Here is a 21,611-nt window from a genome sequence, read left to right on the forward strand (position 1 = left end):
AAAAGACCAGTTAATAGAATTATTATTCAAATTTATGCATCAACCACTAAGGCCAAAGATGAAGAAACTGAAGTTTGTTACCAACTTCTGCTGTTTGAAATTGATCAAATATGCATCAGGATGCATTGATAATTACTGGTGATTGGAATATGAAAGTGGGAAACAAAGAGAAGGATCTGTTGGAAAATAAGGACTTGCTGGTAGAAGTGATGACAGAGATCACATGATAGAATTTTGCAAGACCAACGACTCCTTCATTGCAAATATCTTTTTTCACCAACATAAACAGTGATTATACACATGGACCTCACCAGATGGAATACACAGGAATCAAATTGACTACATCTGTGGAAAGAGATGATGGAAAAGCTCAGTATTGTCAGTCAGAACAAGGCCAGGGGCCGACTGCAGAACAGACCATCAACTGCTCATATGCAAGTTCAAGTCGAAGCTAAAGAGAGTTATAACAAGCCTGTGAGAGCCAAAGTATTACTTTGAGGATCTCCTACCTGAATTTAGAGACCATATCAAGAATAAATTTGACACATTGAACACTTAATGAATGAAGACCAGATGAGTTGTGGGATGACATAGAGGATATCATATGTGAAGAAAGCAAGAAGTCATGAAAAAGACAGAAAATAAAGAAAAGACCAAAATGGATGTTAGAAGAGACTATGAAACTTGTTCTTGAATGTTGAGTAGCTAAGGGGAAACGGAGAAAGAATGAAGTAAAAGATCTGAGATTTCAAAGGGTGGCTCAAGAAGGAAAAGTAAAACATTATAATTACATGTACAAAGACTTGGAGTTAGAAAGCCAAAAGGGAAAAACACCCAAGGCATTTCTTAAGCTGAAAGAATGAAAGAAAAAATTCAAGCCTCGAACACTGAGGGATTCTATGGGAAAAAATGTTAAACAATCAAGAAAGTGTCAAAAGATGGAAGTAATACACAGAGTCACCATACCAAAAAGAATTGGTCAAAATTCAACCATTTCAGAAGGTAGCATATGATAAGGAACTGATGGTACTGAAGGAGGAAATCCAAGCTTCACTGAAGGCATTGGCATTAAACAAGGCTCCAGGAACTGACGGGGTACACCAATTGATGTGTTTCAACAAATGCATGAGCTCTGGAAGTGCTCACTTGTCTATAACCAGAAATTTGGAAAACAACTAAGTGCCCAACCAACTGGAAGAGATCCATAATTATGCCTGTTCCAAAGAAAGTTGATCCAACCAAATGTAGAAATTATCAAACAACATCATTAATATCACAAGCAAGTAAAATTTTGTTGAAGACCAATCAAAAGTGGCTGCAGCACTGCCTTGACAGGGAACTGCCAGAAATTCAAGCCAGATTCAGAAGAGGATTTGGAATGAAGGATATCATTGCTGATGTCATATGGATTCTGGCTACAAGCGGAGAAAACCAGAAAGATGTTTGCCTGTGTTTTATTGACTGTGCAAAGGCATTTGACTGTGTAGATCGTGGCAAATTATGGATAACATTGTGAAGAATAGGAATTCCAGAACACTTTATTGTGCTCATGAGGAACCTGTACATAGGCCAAAAGGCAACCCTTCAAACAGAATAAGGAGATACTGTGTGGCTTAAAGTTCAGGAAGGGTGTGCCTCAGGGTTGTATCCTTTCACCATGCTTATTCAATCTGTATGCTAAGCAAATAATCTGAGAAACTGAACTATATGTGGAAGAGCAGGCATCCAAATTGGAGGAAAACTTGTTAACCACCTGCTATATATATGCAGATGACACACCTTGTTTGCTGAAAGCGAAGAGAGCTTGAAGCACTTACTGATGAACATCAAAGACCACAGCCTCCAGTATGGATTACACCTCAACATAAAACAAAAATCCTCACAATTGGACCAATAAGCAACATCATCATAAATGGAGAAAAGACTGAAGTTGTCAAGGACTTCATTTTACTTGGATTCACAATCAACACTCATGCATGGAAGAAGCAGGCAAAAAATCAAATGCCACATTGCATTGGGCAAATCTGCTGCAGAAGACTCCTTTAAAGTGTTAAAAGCAAAGAAGTCATCTTGAAGACTAAGGTGAATCTGACCAAGCCATGTTTTTTTGAATCGCCTCATATGCATGTGAAAGCTGGACAATGAATAAGGAAGACTGAAGAATTGACACCTTTGAATTATGATGTTGGCAAAGAATATTGAATATACTTTGGACTGCCAGAAGAATGAACAAATCTGTCTTGGAGGAAGTACAGTCAGAATGCTCCTTAGAAGCAAGGATGGCAAGACTACGTCTCACATAGTTTGGACATGTTATCAGGTGAGATCAATCCCTGGAGAAAGACATGATGCTTGGTAAAGAAGAGGGTCAGCAAAGAAGAGGAATACCCTCAATGAGATAGATTGACACAGTGGCTGCAACAATGGGCTCAAACATATCAACGATTGTGAGAATGGCACAGGACCGGGCAGTGTTTCATTATGTTATACACAGAGTCACTATGAGTTGGAAATGGCTTGACAGCTCCTAACAACAACAACAGCAACATTCAAGTCTAGGCAAAAATAGCAGTTCCAAGAGGAAAGAAGCATAGTAATAGGCTGCCTTTCTAGGCTTAGAACTATTGAATTTGGCAGGAAACACAGGCTCATCTTTGATGCTCAGCCATAGAAACTTTATTGGTCTGCATGCTCAGTATGTTTCTTCATATACCTTAATATCTTATCTATCTGTAACAGCATTAAAGAAAAAGAGCTTGAAAAGATTTTTACCAACTCTAGAGAGTGTATTTTTGAGAGCCTGATGTAAAAATCACTCTATGTGTAAGAAACTTAGTCTGGAGCACAGAGTACTGAGGGGAATTTCAAAGGCCAAGGCAATCACTCTCTGAATACCATGTAGATGCTTCACTGAAAGACCAAAGTGTAGTTTCATCTGTGGGCCCTGAGCAAAAGCCACAAGGGCAAACTCTCTGAATTGCAGCCACTAACATGAAACGGGGAGTCCCTGAGTGGTACAAACGGTTAGCTCAGGTGCTAACCAAAAAAGGTTAGAGGTTCAAGCCCATTGAAAGGTGTCTCAGAAGAAAGGTCTGGCAATCTACTTTTTGAAAGTCAACCATTGAAAATCCTGTGGAGCACAGTTTTACTCTGGCGTACACAGGGATGCCATAAGTCAGAATCAACATGACCTTTTTAATGTGAAATGGAGCAGCTTCTCAGGTGGGGCAACTCTAGAGATTATGGTACGGGGTGAGAAAAGCAAGGATTTATTTATTAAATTATGGTTAATGAGCCTCTGGTCATATATTTATTCTCTTTCTTTTTAGGCAGTCTGAAATCATTTTTATGTAAAGAGGATAAAATTGAGTGATTTAATTAACCACTTTTAACCAGTCCAAAGAACTTTAGGCGAGATAGTGAAGTAGATAAGAAACACATTTTTCAACTTAAGCTACTTGTTCCTGCCTCGATACTAAAGATGTAGACTTTTGCAACATGTATTATTCTTTCCTAGACACACAGGCTGACAACACCCTGGAGCACTGGTCAAAAAAAACCAACCTCTTTCCATAACATTGCATTCATTCACTCACTCATTCACTCACTTTGCTCTGGGAGTAAGACATACCTGGGTGGTGCAGTGGTTAAGCACTCACCTTCTAAACCAAAAGGTGGGCAGTTTGAACCCACCAGCTGCTCCATGGGAGAAAGATGTGGAAGTCTGCTTCTGTAAAGATTCATAGCCTTGAAAATCCTGTGGGGTCACTATGAGTTGGAATCCACTCAATGGCAGTGGGATTTTTGTTGTTGTTGTGGTTGGGGGGTGGTTCAACTTCAGACTCTACTGCTTAATAACTGTGTGACCTTGGGCAGGTTTCTTGGCTTCTTTGGGCCTGATGAGTTTCCAAGTCTTATGGCTCTTGTGAGGATTTCATGAAAAATGTCATGAAAAGCACTGAAAATTTTACTTGGAATATAGTTAGTATCAATCAATTTGGATGTATTATTAGTTCATAAATATTAAGCACACTACTAAACCTGTTGATCCAAAGATTATTAAGAAGTTGTCTCTCCTCCAAGTAGAGCAGACAGGGCTGTGGCTAATCATAACATTATGTGAAGTATTTTAAGGAAGAGGCTAGATCGTTAGCCTTGGAATCATTAGTCTGTCTGGTTCACTGCATTATTCCCAGAATTTAGAACCATGACTGGTCAATACTAGGCAGGAAATACCCAATAGGCACTTTTTGAACAGCTGCATGAATTACTGTGTGAAGTATTGCAGGAATGAATAATAGAGAGAAGCACATAATACCACGGACACACCAATAAAGGATCAATTAATTCTTCAAGTGAGTGGGGGTAAAGCATGGATTTTTGTTAAGAGATAGTTGAAAAGCCTTTAGTTTTTTTGTTGAGGGTATGGGCTAACAAGGAACAAGGTTTCTGAGGCAGCCTTTAAGCCTGAGCAGAAAATTTCCCAGTTTTGAAAATAGAGTAGCATATTTGAAATTGAAGATACATAGGATCAAAAGTTCAAGGGTAAGAATGAAAACGATGCAAATGACATTTTTAAGGGCTAAACAGAGTACTGAACACATGGGGCAATGATGGGAAAAAGGAAGAAGAGACAGCAGAGACCGATCTGAAACACACAAGGAAGTGCTGTGGCTTCTAAAGCGTTTGGACTTTACCTTGGAAGCAACGGGGAACCACTGACAGTTTCTAAGTAAGAGAGTGACATGATCAGATCAGGCCTGGCTTATTTTCTGACAGTGCTTTGTGTATAAAAGTTTCTGGCTTCCACCATGGGGCCTTGCCCCCCACAAATTCTGTGTCATAAATGAAAAGGCTGTCGTTTACGCTTCTTGAATAAGTCCAGCCCCAGGCATTTGTACATGAGGTGTTTTTCCATTTTATCTAATGCCATCAGCTTTGAAATAATCAACCTTTCTTTCCAGTTGCTTGGTATGCTTAATTCTGTGGTTACCTGATAAAGTACCCAGTGTTGTAAAGTTTTAGAGCTTATTTCTTAACTGTATAGATAAATCAAAAAGAAGAGTGATCATAGTTTTGAATTGGAGTTCATCAAGAAAGGGTCTATCCAAGAGTCAAGGTTTAGGTACTGAATATAATGCAGTGAATCTATTTTATACACATTATTAAATGGAAAAAAATATGTATCTGAGAAGAAAATCCAATTTAAAGACTTCAGATATTTGATATCGCCTTAAAATAGTGCTGGCTACAATACACTCTCTCACTGAAGAAATATTTATTTGCCTCATGAATCTTGGACCTCTAAGGGAAAATGGCAGTTGCAGAAATATAATTTAGGACTGCAGAAAAAGTGAATTGACTAAAAAAGTTGAACGTCAAGAGTGCTTTATGTAGAGATCTTAGAAAAGAGAATGCAAAGAACAAAGTCAGATGTACAGATTTTTAGACTAATCACTTACGTTGGAAAACAGGAGTATAAAATTATCCATCAGAATTTTAGAAGTAAAACCCGATATTGTGTTTAATACACAAAGCCCCCTGGGCCTTAACATATCCTTCCTACATCCCCATTTACAGGACAAGAGAGTTTAAGCTGTTTATGGCAGGAATGTCTACCTTTGGGCTTTTAAACCAGGTTCATACCAATCACAATCTCTTTCTTAGGTCTTAAAATGAGATCAAACAGTGCAAAATTCCGTTACTAGTATTTAAGCCCAGTTGCCTTTGTCCAGATGACTCCTATAATCTAGCCAGGCAGAACACCTCACCCTGCTGTTCCTGCTGCTTTTCTGCATGTCCTTTGATTGTGGGTAATTATCTCCAGCTGTCCCTGCACCCTAGCCTCCTTTAACTCCTCTCTGTCTGGCCTCAGAGACTGCCACGCTGGAGGAAGTTTAGGCTCCTGAGTATTACTGCTTGAAGTGCTTGAGCACGAGACATAAAAATAAATGTATTTTGGCATCTAAATGGTGCCATGTCCCAAGATTCTTCTCCAAGGTCTTGACATATGTTGAATGTCCCAAGGAGAGGCAAAATGGGATATACCATTTCTACAGGAAGAAAAGAGTAGATATATATGCCCATATGTTGATATCAGAGGAAAATGGAATATCCAATTTTCTCAGATGTGTACTCTTCACATTGTACACACTAGTCAATCAAGTTACTATTGAGTTGTTTACAACTCATTGTGACCCTATGTGATTCAGAGTAGAATTGTGTTCCACAGGGTTTTCAATGGCTGATTTTTTCGAAGTAGATAGCCAAGCCTTTTCTCTGAAGTGCCTCTGGTTGGACTTGAACCTCCAAACTTTTGGTTAACAGCCCAGAGCATTAACCATTTTTACTCAACCAATGCCTTGTTTCTCAAATTAAAATTTTAGAAATTTAAGGAAATTTCTGACTTCCACAGGCATTAGTTGTCATGACAACATTTTCCGTAAAGTAAAATTTTCAACCATAATTAATTGTAATTACATTACAACATTTGATGAGAGTCAAACTCTTTGCCATCGAGTCGATTCTGACTCTCAGAAGCCCTAAATCTCTAACAACTAAAGGTAGAACACTCTGGAAGATATACTGAATTGGACAGTAAATGTATTGGGAAATTGGCTCTGCCTTTGGATCTTTTCTTGGGTAGAGGCTTATGCTGGAGAAAAAAAAGACATTCTTGAGACTAATGACACAACCCCCGCCCCCCCCAAAAAAAACCTGTTGCCATCGAGTCAATTCTGACTTATAGCAACCCTATAGGACAGAGTAGAGCTGCCTCATGGGGTTTCCAAGGAACAGGTGCTGGTGGATTCGAACTGCAGACCTTTTGGATAGCAGCCAAAGAGTTAACCACATTGCCACCAGGGCCCCATGATAACCATAGCTAAATTAATATGTACTTTTTTTAGAGTTAACTCTTCTAACTGGCTAGTCAAAAGTTTGTATTTTTCCCATTTCAATTCAAAAAGATGCATCAGAAATTGGGCTTAAGAATAATAGTATCTTATTGTCATCAGATGCTAAAAGAGTTCCCATCTGAATCTTCTAATGGGTGTAAAAATTTCAGTCCATTAGTTTTACACCTGTAATTATATAAACACACTTCAAATGGCAATAACCACTTGGAAAAAAAAAAAAGGGGCATCATACAGAAGAAAGCTCCTAGGAGAAAAGACTCAGACTTGTCCTCTGGGACCAAGTGGCAAGATTAAGAAGAAATTATCATGGAATCCAAAAGGTTGCCAGTTCAAACCTACCCAGTGGCTCAGAGAGAGAAAGACCTGGTGATCTGCTCACATAAAGATTACAACCTAGAAAGCTCTGTGGAGCAGTTCTACTCTGTCACATGCAGTTGCTATGAGTCAAAACTCAACTTGAGAGCACGTAGCAACAACAACAACAATCATGGAGGCAGGCTGATCTCAGTTAAGAATCAGAAGACCTGGACTCTGACCACTCTCATTTATTGCCAGTGCAAGAGAGATAATTGGTGTCAACTTTTTGAAATCCAAGCTGGCAATCCATAACAAAAATTCTAAAAATTATCCAGCATTTCCACTTCTAGGGATTTGTTCCATGAAAACATTGGGTTGTTTATGTGCTTACAAGGATATTATTTGGGGTATTATTTACAAGAGCAATGACAAACAACAACAATTACATGTGCAACAATATAGAACTGACTAAATATATACTGGTGCATTTTTAATGTGTAAAACTAGATTAAGGAGCCCTGGTGGTGCGGTGGTTAAGCTTTCAGCTGCTATCCAAAAGGTCTATGGTTGGAACGCACCAGTAGTCTGTGGGAGAAAAATGTGGTGGTCTGCTTCCATGAAGATTACAGCCTTGGAAGCCCTATGGAGCAGTTGTTCTCTGTCCTTTACGGTTACTATGAGTCAGAATCTACTCACTGGCAATGGGTTATGGTAACAGGTAACACTAGATAGCCAATAAATCATCTCGTAGAAGTATATTTAATAATATGAAAAGATACACAGCATATGTTTTAGTGAAATAGTTGCATTATAAAGAATTTTACGGTATGATTGCAATGTAATAAAATATGACTGTGTTAAGAATACCAGCCTAGTGATTAAGGCGATTGACTATTTATCAGCTACTCAGGGTGTGAGTTGGCTTCCAACACAGAGCCTAGTGACCTTGGCAAAGCTGCTTAATCTCTCTATGCCTCAGGTTTCTCTTTGGTAAATGGAGATAATAATTGCACCTACCCTCTAGGGTATTTGTGAGAACCAAGTGGTTTAATCCATGTGAAGTACCAGAAAAGCCCTGATTCATAAAAAGAACCAATAAATGTCAGCTATTATTATCATTCAAAAGGGAAGAACACGCTCGGCGTTTCTCAAGCTGAAAGAACTGAAGAAAAAATTCAAGCCTTGAGTTGCAATAGTGAAGGATTCCATGGGAAAAATATTAAATACTGCAGGAAGCATCAAAAGAAGATGGAAGGAATACACAGTCATTATACCAAAAAGAATTAGTCGATGTTCAACCATTTCAACAGGTGGCATATGATCAGAAACCGATGGTACTGAAGGAAGAAGTCCAAGCTGTTCTGAAGGCATTGGTGAAAAACAAGGCTCCAGGAATTGATGGAATATCAATTGAGATGTTTCAACAAACAGATGCAACGCTGGAGGTGTTCACTCGTCTATGCCAAGAAATACGGAAGACAGCTTCCTGCCCAACTGACTGGAAGAGATCAATATTTATGCCTATTCCCAAGAAAGGTAACACAACCAAATGTGGAAATTGTAGAACAATATCATTAATATCACACGCAAGCAAAATTTTGCTGAAAATCATTCAAAATTGGCTGCAGCAGTATATCGACAGGGAACCGCCAGAAATTCAGGCTGGTTTCAGAAGAGGACGTGGAACCAGGGATATCATTGCTGATGTCAGATGGATCCTGGCTGAAAGCAGAGAATACCAGAAGGATGTTCACCTGTGTTTTATTGACTATGCAAAGGCATTCGATTATGTGGATCATAACAAACTATGGATAACAGTGCGAAGAATGGGAATTCCAGAACACTTAATTGTGCTCATGAGGAACCTTTACATAGATCAAGAGGCAGTTGTTTGGACAGAACAAGGGGATACTGATTGGTTTAAAGTCAGGAAAGGCGTGTGTCAGGGTTGTATTCTTTCACCATACCTATTTAATCTGTACGCTGAACAAATAATACGAGAAGCTGGACTAAATGAAGAAGAACGGGGCATCAGGATTGGAGAAAGACTCATTAACAACCTGCATTACCAGATGACACAACCTTGCTTGCTGAAAGTGAAGAGGATTTGAAGCACTTACTAATGAAGATCAAAGACCACAGCCTTCCGTATGGATTATACCTCAACGTAAAGAAAACAAAAATCCTCACAACTGGACCAATGAGCAACATCATGATAAACAGAGAAAAGACTGAAGTTGTCAAGGATTTCATTTTACTTGGATCCACAATCAACAGCCATGGAAGCAGCAGTCAAGAAATCAAAAAGCACATTGCATTGGGTAAATCTGCTGCAAAGGACCTCTTCAATGTGTTGAAGAGCAAAGATGTCACCTTGAAGACTAAGGTGCGCCTGACCCAAGCCATGGTATTTTCAATCACATCATATGCATGTGAAAGCTGGACAATGAATAAGGAAGACTGAAGAAGAGTTGACGCCTTTGAATTGTGGTATTGGCAAAGAATATTGAATATACCATGGACTGCCAAAAGAACGAACAAATCTGTCTTGGAAGAAGTGCGGCCAGAATGCTTAGAGGCAAGGATGGTGAGACTGCATCTTACATACTTTGGACATGTTGTCAGGAGTGACGAGTCCCTGGAGAAGGACATCACGCTTGGCAGAGTACAGGGTCAGCGGAAAAGAGGAAGACCCTCAACAAGGTGGATTGACACAGTGGCTGAAACTATGAGCTCAAGCATAACGATTGTAAGGATGGCACAGGACCGGGCAGTGTTTCGTTCTGTTGTGCATAGGGTCGCTATGAGTCGGAACCGACTTGACGGCACCTAACAACAACAACAATTATTGTCATTATTATTTATAGTATACTCTATATGTATATGTAACTTATTTATTAGTAATATAAGGCTTATGAATAGTAATTGTTTTCATTTTAGAGTGTTTCTGTGTTTTTGGAATTTTGTACAATGAACAAATATTTATTTTGAAACCACACGTACACACACAAATACACAAAAACTCAACACTCAATAAGCATCATTTACAACGAGGAAATCTTGGATATAAATCATGGTTCATCCCTTTGAGGGCAATTTTTCTGACTTTCAACAAGGAAGTTGAGCTCTTTGAGCCTCGGTCTCCTCATCTGTAAAGCTGGACTATGAGCTACTTTACAGGTGTTAAAATCAGATGAGAACCTATATATTCTTAGTTATAATTTCTTAAGTAGTTTCTATGCCCTGGGTACTGAGCTAAGGGCTTTAAATACATTATTCCATTCAGTTTTCACTAAAAGAAACACACACACATATGCAAAATACCCCTTATTTTCAGACTCCTTATTTTCAAATGGGGTCTGAAATGTTACTTAAACGTTTCAATAGAGGCAATTCGTCCAAGTATACATTGAAATTAGAGATAGGCCTAGGCATAAATCCTTATTATGTCATTAAAACATTTTTCTGAGCTTGATCTCTTTTAGGCACTGGGAGTTTTCTATTTGACTCTGCAGTTAATTTTAAGGTAATAGAATATATTCTCCAGGTACAAAACAATAGCTCTTCTGTAATATACTTTTCTCAGCAGTATACATTACAGAAATATGTTTCTACTATAGATCAAAGACAATCTGCTCAAAGCTCCCATAGTCTATGCTGCCCATCATAGAGTAATTAGCTCTCCATCTGCCCTTGGTTGCTGATAAGATTTCACTGTGTAAGTTACGTTATCACCCCTAGTAAGAAAGATGACTATGTGTATATGGTGGGACACCTTGTTCACTATATTCGATATGTATGACATACTGAGACTTAGTCCTTTTGTGTTTTATTTCTTGATGTCTCTGAAGCTAGAGTTTGTTCTCCAGATAGACTCCCCCCTAATCCTTGAAAGGGCCATTTTTGTAAACTCCAGTCATACAATGTATTACAAGTACCTGAGGGAGTTGAAAGATTTTCCAGAAAAGTTTTCTAAATATTGAGTCATAATTACTCTATTTTAATGATGCAAAAGATTATTGTTTCCATGGAGAGGAGGATCTTTGCAGATAACATTGTAATGTAAACTAGATAGTCAATAAACATCATCTTTTTCTACTGGGCTCAGGATCAAAGGGAAGGGACTTCCATCCGAAAGGGAAAAGCAGACCTCTAAAACCTAGGTGCTAAGGTAGGAAACACTACAGAAATAACTGTTTCTGGAAGGGCATGGCCAATGGTCTTAAAGAATTGATATGTGTGTTTGTTATAAACAATACAGACAGGAAATCTGAGACATGAAGGATAATAGAATGACTATGGATCAGGTTTATGAGATGCAACTATTCTTCTGAGATGCAGAATAGTCTAATGAGGCCAAAAAGGGATCATCTCGTAGACTAGGTATTATCCGGGAAGCAGAGACCTTGTGTCATTGCCCATCTGTCTGAACCCAGTTTATATACATCCAACTCACCACTTGTGGCATGACAAAAGTAATTTTTTGAAACCACATCTCTGATATTGGGAAGAATCAGCTTCCCTGGCTTCCATTTCACTGGAAAATCTTTGGAGCACATGCTATATTGCACATATTGCTCTTGTGTATTAAATAACTACAGCCTGTAGTCCCAGCATATTTATGTATTGGTCCCTAATAATAATGGTAATAAGCTAGTCCATGTGATAACCTTGTATCAGTTACAAGGAGCAGATGGAAGCCGTTACTCTATGTGGCTGGATTTCCTGTATCTTATGGATTGAGCAGATTCTCTCTGGTCTTTATTAGTAGTAGATTTTTTAAATTCACGCTGTCTGAGAAATTGTATTAAAGAAGGTTATATTTATGTATCTGGAAAAGGCTTTATGAAACATGAAAATTAGCGGCAGGTCAATGAGGAAACTTCCAGTGGCTCAGAAAGGCCACATCATATTACAGAGACAGGTCTTAATGGGAAGTTAGAAGACCAAGGTTTATTCCCAGGCCTAGATCTGATTTATCGTGTCTCCTTGGACAAGTCACCTAACTTACCATCACCTCTGTCTCTAGTTGCAATAATAGCCCTACGTCATATCTCAGGAATATTCCACACATTTTTACTAAATGGATGCTAGAATTTTATTACTGCTTGGGAATAGCATTTTAGCACCTGAGAAGTTATAAAAGCATCTCATCTTCCTTCTTAGATTACAGAAAAACTTTAAGTAAAATTAGATCGTGTTGCCCTTACAGTGAATGCTTGTGATTAATCTTGGACTTCAAGATTTTCAGAGAAAAAGCAAGAAGAAAACTCCTATGTGGGTTTATTGCTGATCTCTAGTCACAGAAGCATTTTACAGAAACACTAGAAGCTTTATTCACTTATATTTAGGATGTGTGATAATAACAACTAAAAGAAAAAATAGTAGTGCTATTTATACTATTCCTACAGCCTCCCAGAATTAAAGCATAGCATATAATTCCCGCAGTAGGTGTTACCTTTGGCATTCAGTATAAAAAATGTGTTGAAATTCTGAAGTGTTATGGAAGTGTTGATTATTAGTAGCAGTAAGGTATGAGAGAAAATTTAAAAGGCAGGATTCGAGATATTTTTTGCTTTCTTTTTTGTTCGCATTTAGAATTTCATGAAAACATAAGATTTTTACTTTTCTCTTTGTGATTATTCCCTTTCCTCAGATAAAAACTAGATGACTACTGTGGCATTATTAAAATAGGTTTTATTTGTAGCAGGGAATCTATATTATTATTATTATAAAACCATACATTAAAAATTACATGCAACATGCTACATCGTAGGTAAACCTTGATAGGCTAAGTGAAAGAAGCAAGACACAAAGGGCCACATATTTCATTTATATGAAATGTTCTGAATAGGCACATCACTACACAAAGTAGAGAGTGGTTGCTAGGGGTTGGGAAGGAAACCCTGGTGGTGTAGAGGTTAAGTGCTATGGCTGTTAGCCAAAAGGTCAGCAGTTCAAATCCACCAGGTGCTCCTTGGAAACTCTATGGGCCAGGTCTACTCTGTCCTGTAGGGTCACTATGAGTCAGAATTGACTCGATGGCAATGGGTTTGGTTTTTTTTTAGGGGTTGGGAAGAGGAAAGAGTGGGGAGTGACTGCTGATGGGTACAAGGTTTCTTTTGCGGGGTGATAAAAATGTTCTGGCATGAGACAATGGTGATAGCAACCCAACATTGTGAATATGCTAAAAACCACTGAATCGTGCCCCTTAAAAAGTATGGATTTTATGGTATGTTGGTTATACTCCAATTTAAAAAATTGTATGCAGAGAGAAATTGATAAGAAAAAAAAGGACTATTTAATTTTAGATATGATAATCCTGGCCTTGTCCAGATAATATATTTTTTATCTTTTAAACATGATGGAGCCCTGGTAGTGCAGTGGTTAAGAGTTTGGCCGTTAACCCAAAGGTCAGCAGTTCAAATCCACCAGCCGCTCCTTGGAAACCCTATAGGACATTTCTACTCGGTCCCATAGGGTTGCTGTGAGTCAGAATCGACTCGACAACAATGGGTTTTTAAACATGATAATGATTTATTTTATCTTTAGTGGTGCATAAACTGTTTTATCTTTTAAATACCTTTCTTTGGGAACTGATATCTTTTAGAAATAATACTGTTGTTGTACTTGAATTTTTCTACTGGAAAGTTTACTTGCCATGTTCTGTGTAACTTCTTATCCCTTACAGTGATTTAGAATCAGGCCATCTGGGTTTCAGTTCTCTTCTTCATGAAATATACCTTTTTACATAGGACTCAACAGAAACAGTCTGGAGCCCAGGTGTGTGACTCAGTCTAGGACAGAAACTGCTATGTATTCACCAAACCCAGTGTAACAGTCTAGGTCAGCCAGAAGGCAAAACCAACCATACAATAATTTGAACACAAGTTTAATTTAAAGAATTATTAAGATAGGGAGGTAACTATAAAGAGATAAAGAGAATCCTATCTAAATGGTGCCCTAGGATTGAAGGTGAGTGCCATTTAGATAGGGTGAGTAGAAGAGAAGGACCAACTTGGAATCTCCAACCAGGGCTTCAGACCTTGTTGGAGAGAATGTGTTTTTAGCTTAATGGATGACAGAGAAGTTTGCTGGCTTTTCCAGGTCAGAGCTAGTCCACACTCACTCTGAAAACAGAAAATATTCTGTAGTGCAGGTGGGCTGAGGGTGGTGGGTGGCTGTTCAGAGGAAGCTGGGTGTTGCTGCCAGCGTGAGGTCAGGAGTGCGTGGTGTTCATATCAGGAGAAATGTTGCATAGTCACCAGCCCTGCACTGGGCAGCAAGGTCACTGAGCAACTGTACACTTACCACATGGAAGCACCAAACGACCTTGCAGCATGAGCTGGAAAAGACAAAACTCGGAGCATAAGACCAAGAAGAGAATCCCCCTTCTGACTGCAAAGTCCTTCTAGCACCCCCTATTGACAAAGCTTAACATCATGCACACTGTCCAGAAGAAATGTTAGTCTTGTCCATTATGACAGAGCAGACATCAAAGTGTCAATTTGGAGGTGAGAAGCAATAAACTGGTAACTGTCACTCTCTGTTTCCTTTTCTTCCCAGGCACACAGCTTAACTGTGTTTCTCAGCAGTTGTACTCTGACACGCATGGGGGCACCATGAGTTGGAATTGATGGCAACAGGTTTGTTTCGTTTTGCTGTTAAGCGGGGGCGATTTAGGTAAGTTCTGGCCAATGGAAGGTAAGCTGATATTAAATGATCTGCTGCCAAACCTGACTCCTTTAAACTAGGCCTGTCTCTAGAACAGTCACCCACGAAACTAGAAATAAAGGATTATAAATTTCCAGAGGATGACAGAAACACAAGATAGAAATACACTGGATCCCTGAGAAGAGATCCCAGGGGAGACCCTGGGAGAGTCACCTGATCAGGATGACCCATGCTGAGACTGATGCATGAATTGAAAACAAATCTCTATGCTGTTAAGCCATTAAAATGTAGCTGCTGTTTATAACAGTAGCTTTTTTTTTTTTTTTAACTTATCTACAAATGGGTAGCATCAAATTGGAGGCTGTCACAACATTCGTTTAATGGTCAGATAGTGGGCAATTAGGAATGACATATCGGAAGCTGAGAAGCTGGTATCCTATGTTATGCAATGGCAAAACATTTGGTGAACTGTTACCTACAATAATTTGGAAGGAAGACTTGCCGAATAGGCTTATACTTTTAGAAAAGGTGGTTGAGAAGAAACAGAGTGTTGGAATGTGTTGGCTTATTGATTGCCTTTAAGAAGACATCGCAAGAAACAGTTGAGCTCACAAAAGTATCAGGTTGCAAGAAAAAATGTAAGAGAAGAGAAAGAGTCCAGAAATTTGGGGCTTTACAGGGTTGGAAAATCTATTATTAGACCTCAAACAATAGGGTTTAAGACAATGGCTTTAGACAAAAAAGATCCATTAATATTCATCACTGTGGCAAATAACAGATTAATTTCTGCATAAGCATTTTGGTTCATATTGCCTTGAAGAAGCCCCCATTCAGTTCAGAAACAGAGCTAGCAAGTGAATGAAAAAGAGAGGGGGGTGAGATAAGGGGTTATAAAGCAAACAAATAAAGCAGGCTTCAGAATTATATGTAGAAAAAAAATGGGCACATTGGATGACTGATAGCAAACAAATCAGAAAGCTATCAAACTTTTGAGTAAATTGTATTGGCAAAGCAAATCTCAGGTAACAGGCTGAGAAAGGTATGCATCCCCCAAGAAAAAACGTATATCCCAAAGCCCTCTTCAGATGTGGCCATGGGAAATGATGGCCTCAAGGCTGAGTCTCCTTAAGGCTAGAGTCAGAGGTCACAAAGAACAATGGACAGGAACATTTCTCCAAGAGAATAGAGTCTATTGAAGAAGTACCCTCATTTGCCAGGTAATCAGGATGCCTACCCAACAGGATTTCATAATTGCTGAGGACCAGTGGCTGCTCCATGTCTCCATTCTTTCTCTTTACAAATGGGTTATTGTGGCTTTTTTATACCTGCTTCTCTTTTGGAGCCCTAGTGGTACAAGCAGTTGAGAGCTATGGCTGTTAACCAAAAGGTTGGCAGTTTGAATCTACCAGCCGCTCCTTGGAAAGTCTCTGGGGCAGTTCTACTCTGTCCTATAGGGTTGCTATGAGTTGAAATCAACTTGACTGACGATGGGTTTGGTTTCTCTTTTGTATATTGAGTATCGAGTGTGTGTGTGGGGGGGAATTATACATATTTTATCTTTTTTGTTCTTGAGTGTCACTGTACCAGGAAGTTACACCTGTATCTGATGCAGAGAACTACCCTTCTCTCAGAAACTCTGGACTTTGAGCTAAATGCAGGAATTGGGTGAGATTTTGAATTATCTCCTTTTTTAGTAGGGTGTATGTGTGGGAGAAGTAGCCCTGGTGGCACAGTGTTTAAGCACTTGGCTGCTAACCAAAAATTTGGCGGTTCAAACCTGTTTGACTCCACCAGTTATTCTGTGGGAGAAAGATGTGATCTGCTTCTGTAAAGATTATAGCCTTGGAAGCCCTATGGAGAAGTTCTACTCTGTCTTACAGGGTCGCTATGAGTTAGAATCAACTAAACAGCAACAGGTTTGGATTTTTTGGTTTTACTTGTGGGAGAAAGAATGAATTGGGTGTTTGATGACCAGAGGGCAGACTTTAATAGAATTTAGAACCCAACTCTGTTTTTTCTTCTATCTTGTGCAAAAAACAAGACTGGCGATATGTGGCCATTGTAAATGCTGGCCAATAGAATGTGGGTGGAAGTGATGCACACCACTGCTACGTGTGTCCTCCATTCTCTATCTTCTCTACTAGAGGCTGAAAGCAAAGGACTCTCTAGGGGTCAGGTGAAAAATAAGGATAAAAGAAGCCTAGATCTTTGAGTCAGGATTTGGACAATAATTGCACAGAAAAATCTGTGGACCAAGAACCCTTATGTAGAACTATTGTGTGAGGGGGGAAATGCAACTTATTTTGATGTAACCCACTGAAATTGTGTGGTTGTTACAGCAGTCAGACAAATGCTCAGGACCAGCTCGAGTTAGGTCGTAGAGTCAGGATATGGGATTTGTTTTAAAAAGAATGATGATGATTTGAGTGAAGGGGTGGGAACTTAAAGAGCAGAACACCAGAGGCAGAAGATAAATGTAGTTGAGAACCAAATGCTAAATCAAGTATCAGAGAAAAAGAACAGAAATGGATGTTGATGACCCACTTCTATGATCAAATTGCTCTAGTTGAACAGACTTTTGAGTATTAAAGCACAGTGTGTTGTTGTTGGGTGCCATAGAGCTGATTTCGACTCATATTGACCCTGTGTGACAGAGTGGAACTGCTCCATAGGGTTTTCTAGACTGCAATCTTTATGGGAGTAGATTGCCCGGTCTTATCCCCTGGGGAGCTGCTGGGTGGGTTTGAACCATCAGTCTTTCAAGTAGCAGCTAAGAGCTTAACCATTGCACCACTAGGGTTCCCTAAGCACAGTTTAGCTTGGTCTAAGTGACATTTGGAACGCTATTTCATACCTGTTACCCTAGAGTGGCCATTTTACTTATTGATCAAACTAGGACTCTGTGAGGGCAACACAGATCCTATGAATAAGTACTTCAAAAAAACAGACAGAAGCCATGGCAGTTCTGTGGACACTGGAGAATGGCCATATTTCCCTGGCTTACAGTTCTATCCAGTTGTAAAATAAAATCAACTAAGTGAAACCCACTGCCATGGAGTGGATGCCGACTCAAAGCGACCGCATAAGGTTTCCAAGGTTGTAAATCTCTAGGAAGCAGACTGCCTCATCTTTCTCCCACGTAGCCACTGTCGTTTGGAATCTCCGAACTTCTGGTTAGCAGTCGATCCCTTTAACCACATCGTCACCAAGGCTTCTTAAATAAGTAAAAGCTCCTTCTAAACAGGAAAGTACCCAGATACTTGTTACTGTCGTGATCTCCGTGAATTTTACATCAGTGAATGAATGAAGCACGCCATCATGTTATCCTTAACACATTTCCAAGTATTCATAAGGGAAGATCTTTGGTGTATCTGTACCAACTTCTAAAAATAGGGCACTTTTTCAAATCCTGTTCACAGTGTGATATTAGGACACAACTCCCCATTTCATCTGCCAACCCCTAAGGGAGGCCTTTAACCCTCCTCGTCCTCTACATGTATCTCCACACATCAAGCGCCGACTTATTCGCGGTAGATAGGGAACAATTCATTTTCATGTTTACTTCATGAAGAGAGGCCTGCAGTGCGGCTGCAGCTGAGTGTAAAGCGCAGATTAGGAAGTAAAGTTCACCCTCCCTTGGTGCATTAACACAGTCTCCATTAAGTTGTTCTAGCAGGGTAGTGATCCTGGGGGAAAGGGGAGCTTTCCAGCCCCAGGGGTACGTATTGCCTGGGGCTATTTTCAGAGGGGTGCCAGTCCAGCACCATTCCGTTTCTGGTTCCTTCCCCCATGTGTCTCTCTGATATTTGCTGCCCGTGTTTCCTCCCTCCCTCCTCCCCCCACCACCAACCCAGCCCTAATTTAGGAAAGTGAATGTTGAAATAGTTAAAAAGTCGTTTTTTGGCATAATTATTTTCTTAGCTATGCATAGAATAAATTATTATTAAAAGACTGCAAATATCACAAAATTTCCATTGTAAATATCAATGTTGGAAAGAATGCCAGGAGATTGTGTAATCCAGTTCCTCACTTTTGGCAAAAAGGCAAATGATTTCTATCAAGGATGTGCAGGCTCCTGATGAGCCTGAGGACAGAGCTCTGAGGATGTGACCATCTTTCAGTTCCAGTCACAGTCCCTCTCTCCCACAAAATTACAGATAGTCCATATAAAACAAAGACCAAACCTGTTGCCATAGGGTGGATTCCAACTCAGCAACCCTAGAGGATAGACTAGCACTGCTCCATAGAATTCCCAAGGAGAGGCTGGTGGATTTGAACTGCTGATCTTTTGATTAGCAGCCGAATGCTTAAGCACTGTACCACCACGGGTCCAGTCCTTATAATACCAAAAAAAAAAAAAAAAAACCTGTTGCTGTTGAGTGGATCCCAACACATAGCGACCCTGTAGGACAGAGTAGAGCTGCCCCATAGGATTTCTGAGAAGCGCCTGATGGATTCAAACTGCTGACCTTTTGATTAGCAGTCAAGCTCTTAACCACTGCTCCACCAGGTTTTCCAGTCCTTACAATAGATACCATGAATTGTTTCATGAAAATGGTTTAATATACATAAAGCCTTTAGGACAGGGGAATAAATATAATAAGCATTATTTAAGCCCTGGTGGCACAGCAGTTATGAGCTCAGGTACTAACCAAAAGATCAGCAGCTCAAATCTACCAGCAGCTCCTTGGAAACCCTATGGGGCAGTTCTACTCTGTCCTATAGGGTCACTCTGAGTAGGAATCAACTCGACAGCAACTGGTTTAGTTGTTTTGGTTTTATGTAAGCATTAGCTTTTATTACTACTGTATGTATAAAAAAAAATTTTTTTTGTATGTATAGTGAAGAACTATTATATTATTAACAATATTCGTGTATTAGAAAAATACACTAAATTATTTAAAGTTGAAGGAACCTCAGAAGTTTTTGCTAAAAAAAAGAGTTGAAGAGAGCGAGTGCAAGTGTGTTACATCTGTATGCGTTTGGGGTAAGGCGAGGGGCTTAGAGGGGAAGCATGGGGGAGGAGGTAAGGTGGTCATGATAACTGGTTAAGCGATTCAAATTTGAAAGCCTGCCATTTGGAAGGAATGATAAGATTCGTTATGAAGTATCTCACATTACTCTAGTATCTGCAGGTGGAAATTACATCAAGACAAAACCCATCCCCTGTTCAGGGAGGTGGGAGGAATTGTTGTAAAGAGAACCACTTGGGAACCTCCCTGCCTGGGTCCAAGTCCTGGATCTGTGACTCTATCACTATGTGACTTGAACAAGTCAATAAACATCTCTGGAGCTCACTTTCCTCAACTGTAAAATCTAAATGATAATATTGCCTGCTTGGTAAGCTTATTAGAAAGCTTAAATAAGCTAATATATGTAAAGTGCGAAGAAGAACAATGTCTGATACATAGTAACCACTCTGTCTGTGTACTTTAATGTTTATAAATATTAAAAAGGATGTTTAAGGTAATAAGAGTATCTAAAAATGAAATATCTAGAAATGAAATAGGGTGTCTAAGGAAATCCGTTTTCTTAGACACCCTGGGTTTCACACAACACATATTCTTGATCACCTTGGGAATATTATATGTAGCTGGATAAAGTATTTGAAATACTAACCAGTGTTTTTCTTCCCATTATTTCACTCTCACCTCCCCATCGCCACATCACATTCGTCATTTCTATTGTAATGGGACAACTTTATTGCTGGACATCCTTTACTTCAATGGATGCCAAAAGGAGAAGGAAGAGAGAAGGAAATTCTTTCCTGGCTTTTGTGGGTCAAAAAGCTTGGGCCTTGAGGTGGAATGTAGAGGACTCAAGCCATGAAAAATGTGTGAATGAGACCCAAACTCCCTAGGACCTAGGACTAAATAAGGATTCCCCAGGCTAGAGACTGGGGAGCAGATGGAGACAGAGTACGTAGCTGCTATGGGTCCCTACAAATACAGTCCTGTGTTTCCTCCAAGAGTCCTGGGGGTAGGAGGTTTATACTGCTACATAAATTCAAGGGTTTGAGAGCAGGGATGTGTTTTAGCTGGGAGCAAACTCAGAGCCCTTACCTGTGCACTGGAGCAGCAGTGGAAGACAGTAGAAGGGTTCAATAGATGACAATGAGGCAATCTGCTTGGACCAGTGATCAAGGGCAGAAAGACTGGCTCTCAGCAGGTAGCAGCACGGGAAGCAGACACCAATGATTAGATGCTTTATCCATGCAATGTGCCTTGGGTCTGTATATTCGACACAATCACATGAACGGGATGAATCCAAAAATGACTACATGGCTACCATCTTGGGTGTGTGACCTATGCAGTTGCACAGAGCTCTGTGCTCAGAAGAACCCCGTGCTTGTTTTAATGCTCTGCTGTCGCCATCTTAAAGTTCTTAATAACTTTTAAACTTGGGGCCCTTATTCTCATTTTGCCCCCCTGGGGCCTGCAATTATATAGTCGTGCCCATTCAACTTCTGTTAATTTCCCTCCACCCCAGCAGAAAGTGAGCTAGTAATAGCAATTAAGTTGATTGGAAAAAAAATTAAGTTATATTTCTGCATATCTGAGTTTGCAGATTAAATTCTATACCAATATTAGAGCCCAAACCAGATAGAGTAGGTAAAGCATATCACAAAAATGAGTAGTCAGATTTGGCTAGAATGCTAAGTGTACAAAGGGTAGGGAAGAGGTAAGGCTGGAAGACATGGTTGGAGGGGTAACCAGGGAGAAT

The sequence above is a fragment of the Elephas maximus genome, chromosome 15 (assembly GCF_024166365.1).
Source record: "Elephas maximus indicus isolate mEleMax1 chromosome 15, mEleMax1 primary haplotype, whole genome shotgun sequence".
Lineage (NCBI taxonomy): Eukaryota > Metazoa > Chordata > Mammalia > Proboscidea > Elephantidae > Elephas > Elephas maximus.